The sequence below is a fragment of the Aquarana catesbeiana genome, linkage group LG06, assembly GCF_042186555.1.
Source record: "Aquarana catesbeiana isolate 2022-GZ linkage group LG06, ASM4218655v1, whole genome shotgun sequence".
NCBI classification, from domain to species: Eukaryota; Metazoa; Chordata; class Amphibia; order Anura; family Ranidae; genus Aquarana; species Aquarana catesbeiana.
Window position 1 is genome coordinate 28,702,708 of NC_133329.1, and position 4,321 is coordinate 28,707,028.

The following is a 4,321-nucleotide window of genomic DNA, read 5'->3' on the forward strand; positions in this document are numbered from 1 at the left end:
TGCGTGCATTCGCGGAAGTGACGTCATGGCAGCTCCGGCCAATCAGAGCGCCGGAGCCATGATACCTGGAAGTAACCCCCGGGAGCGATGTCAGCCGCTGGAGTGATGAACTAGGATCGCTGCGGGGTCTTCGATCTCAGGTAAGTAATTCATAATGAGCTAGTATGCTTTGTCTTGCAGGTTTTTTTTTTTTTAATTTTTTTTTTTTAGGGTTTACAACCACTTTAAAACAAATAATTAAACTCACATGATTAAAAAGCCGATATACATATAATAACTATGAAAAACCAAATACAGAAATCACTCCATGGTGCTCTGCATGATGATGTCACACGTCACATAGACTTCTGCCTACGCATTTCGTCATAGAGTGACATCATCAGGGGTGTGACTAGTGTCATATTTTGCTGAATTATTTCCACCTTTTATGATCTGCTCGTTTTACCATGTCCCATTTTAAAAATATAATTTTATCTCCAAAAATAATATAGATTCTTGTTTTCACTCATATCTGGTGGTATTTCAGGGGTAAATATATTAGCACCACTCCCAGCTACCTTGAATCCGGACAGACCTGTTAGTTCTCACCATGCAGCACATCCGGCGTCAATGTGGGCAACAATACAATGACAATATATTTACAGTAATATGTCTGTCATCTGACTATTTTTACCCAGATGATGGTATGTTCACTCCAGCATCCACTACAAAGGAAGGACATGGTAATAATGCTCATCCAGCACACACAATGGGTATGTACAAAAATCAATGTAAGCATTTGAAAAAATTGTAATTTTAAAATTAAAAAGTAAAATTAAATTTTTCTGCTATAAAACTTTTTTATTTATATGATGTTATTTCAGGAGAGGAATTGCTAGTGGTGACCTCACCTACCTCAAGCCTTGACGGATTTAATAACTCTTCCTGTCCAACACAGATAGCGGGTGAGTATAATGATCATGGCTGCTCTCTATAATGATCTCAAAAATCCAAATCTATGCTGCCTTTACTGTGGTTGTGTGACTTTTAGGCTGGGTTCAAACGAGTGCGAATTGGAGGTGGGTTTCCCCACCTCTAATTTGCATGACAGGAGATTGTGAACGGCTCTCAATGGAGCCAGTTCACACATCTCCGGAGCGGCTGCAGAGTGGATTGTACAAGGGTCCTGTGCATCTTTGGCTCTGTTTCAGGTCCGAATTCAGGCATAAATGCGGGCCTGATTGGTCCCTGAAACAGAGAAGAGGGGCGCAACGGACCCCTGCTGTCAGCATCAGTGTAAACCCAGGCTTATTGTAAAAGTTAAGCTTATTTGTTATTTTATTTTGTTGCTTTTTCACTGTTTAAGGCCGACCATACATGGTTCGAATCTCAGCCAGTTCAGCAGGAAACAGGCCAAGATTCGAAGCGTTAATGGGCAGGCTCAATGTACCAAGTTGATTGACTGATCAACTTGCGTACAACCAGCCTGCCGGATTCACTTATGATTATCGCAAGTGGCTGCTAGTGTAGTGTCTTCTCCTGACAGGGACAGCTTCCCTCGCCTGCTCCTGCCCCCCCCCCCCCTGTTGGGAGAAGACAATGGCCTGACAGGAGGGATTCCTGCATGAACACGTGTCTGTATTGATGGGGGAATTGAGTAAAATTTGCTCCATGTATGGCCGGCCTTAGTCTTTAATAGCGTCAATCCAGCTTATCAGCTGAATAAACACAAAGCTGAATATATTATAGTACTAAAAACAATGGGGTTGATTGACTAAAACTGGAGATTGCAAAATCTGGTGCATCTGTGCATAGTAACTAATCAGCTTCCATTTTTTTTGTCAAAGCTTAATTGAACAAGCTGAAGTTAGAAGCTGATTGGCTACCATGCACACCAGATTTTGCACTCTCCAGTTTTAGTAACTCAACCCTAACATGTTTCACCCCTATTAGGCCTAATTGTAGACAAATCCTACAATTAAGCCCAATACAAGGGAAGCACATGAGAGGGACTTGGCCACAAATGAGGACCATCCAGAAAGCCAGCGTGGCTGAACAAAGTACCCATATTTGTGACATCATCAGTGTGTGGCCCTTGGCCAAAGACCTTTGATATACACAAGTAAATGGGGGCTTTGAGCGGCTCTTGTTTTGAGATTCTGCAACAATAAAAACAAATCTAAGTTGAAAGAAAATTGGTGCAAAATTTCTGATTATACGTCCTTAATATAGAACCATTTTATATACTCCTGTGAATTTTTTTCACCCATATGACGTGCCATGTTTTTAGGAGAAGATCTACTATTATCAATCCCATCAATTGCAAGGCAAAGGAGATGTGCTAAAACTTCCAGTCCAGCAAATGTGATGGGTAAGTACAACAACCAAGGTGAGCATTTTAAAAACTCATTTTTACAACTATGTTTATTTTATTTATTGCTTTACCTCCTTCCATCTAAACACCTCTTCTCCTTATCTCTCCTCTCTTTCATCTTAACCTCTCATCTTCTTCTCCCTCCTCTCTTCCATCTAAACCCCTCATCTTCTTCTGCCTTTCTTCCATCTAAACCCCTCATTTCCTTCTCTCTCTCTTCTCTTCTATCTTAACTCCTCATCCACTTCTCCCTCCTTTCTTCCATCTAAACCCTTCATCTCCTTCTTCTGCCTCTCTTCTATCTAAACTCCTAATTTTCTTCTCCCTCCTCTGTTTCATCTTAACCCTTCATCTCCTTCTCCCACGTCTCCTCCATCTAAACCCTTCATCTCCTTCTCCCATCTCTCTTCCATCTAAACCTCTCATCTCCTTCTGCCTCATCTGCTCCATCTGAACCGCTCATCTTCTTCTCCCTCCTGTCTTCCATTTCAACCCCTCATCTTCTCATCTCCCTCTTTATTGTTCTATACTCATCCTTCACTGTTTAGATATATTTAAAGGCATTGAACCAGAAGGTCGACAAAATGATTGCAGAGCTGACAAAACCTGAATATTCTAGAGATCAACAATATCAAGCCCATCTATGTATACTTTGGGAAATGTTTTCCTCACTTCTTGCTCTGTCTGATACCTGTCACTTGGACAAGAAGTGTGGAAATCTCCCTAAAGGAGACTCAAACAGCAAGTAAAACCTGACAGAGGTATTAGAACTTTCCTACAAGTGAAAACTTTTTTGTTGCTGTTTTTGTCCCCATTGTAAGGATTGTGCCCCAATTTTTGTTCTGCCTGACAGCCATCAAATAGACACCAAACTCGAGGAAATCTCTATAAAATAATGGAAATGTACAGCAGCAAAACTTTATAGATCTTCTAACTCTTCTCCACCCCATTTGGACTTTAAAGCAGAACTCTGGATTTTGTTTTAAAGTCCAAATTCAGCTATTTTCTTGTTCCAATTTAAAATTTTTGATTAATTTTTGTTTATGACCAGTTTGAGTTCTCCTGTAACAGTAAAGACATTACATACTGTTTTGTCATGTGAATTACCCTATCTATCTGATACAATGTTATGTATGGACAGATCCTCCAGTGCCAGCTTCATCCACTCCCAAACAGCACACATCTGTGTGTACTACTGATCCTAAAGATATGATAGATGTGTCTTACGGCAACGGTGAGTAGACATGTGCATTTCATTAAGAATCAAAATTCAGACAAAATGTTTGTTATTTGGAAATATCTGAATCTCTGAATTACAATAGTAACACATTTTTTTTTTTTTAATTCTTTATATAAGGTATGCAGCAAAACATTACAGCATGACATGACAAACCATAGTCGATGACACCCGTTAATAGAAATGTATATAACATGAACAGAGAATTTATAGATATCAATAAAGTAACAGACAAGGTCCCAGCACATCAATATAAGGTGTCTATAAACTTTAAACCGTAGCCTCTACAGCAAGTATACCTTGCATTGTGGTGGAAAAAATATAGAAAAACATAATGACATACCATACTGAACGAAGAAAAAAGAAAAAAAAAATGGTACCAACTAGCATGTATGGAACCCTTATGAGGTGGGGAGTGGAGCATAGGTGTTACATGGTAAAGGGGCCTATGCCCCTCCCCCACACTAGTTGTACCTAACTATCAGAGCATACCAAGTAATATTTTTTGGGTTATGGAAGGAAAGAGTAGAAACGCTAGGTGTCTATAAAAGGAGTGAAAAGAAAAGGGGAAATAATAAAAGGAGAAAGAGAGGAGCAAGGATGGGGTGCTTTGGCAGAGTTGACAGCACAAGACGTCAAGTTCCCATAGAACAGGGGTGTCCAACCTTTTTTTAAATGGACCAGATTTGATGAAGTGAACATGCATGAGGGCCGACCATTTTGCCAGACTT

At 40.0% G+C, this 4,321-nt stretch overlaps 1 long non-coding RNA gene across 1 annotated transcript; it reads left to right on the plus strand.

The window, feature by feature from the left end:
- The first annotated feature begins 903 nt into the window (after positions 1-903).
- LOC141147533 (uncharacterized) lies at positions 904-3,706 on the plus strand. The gene is made up of 3 exons (XR_012245060.1): positions 904-944; positions 2,270-2,350; positions 3,495-3,706. It is a non-coding gene; the product is annotated as an uncharacterized lncRNA (long non-coding RNA).
- Positions 3,707-4,321: the final 615 nt, after the last annotated feature.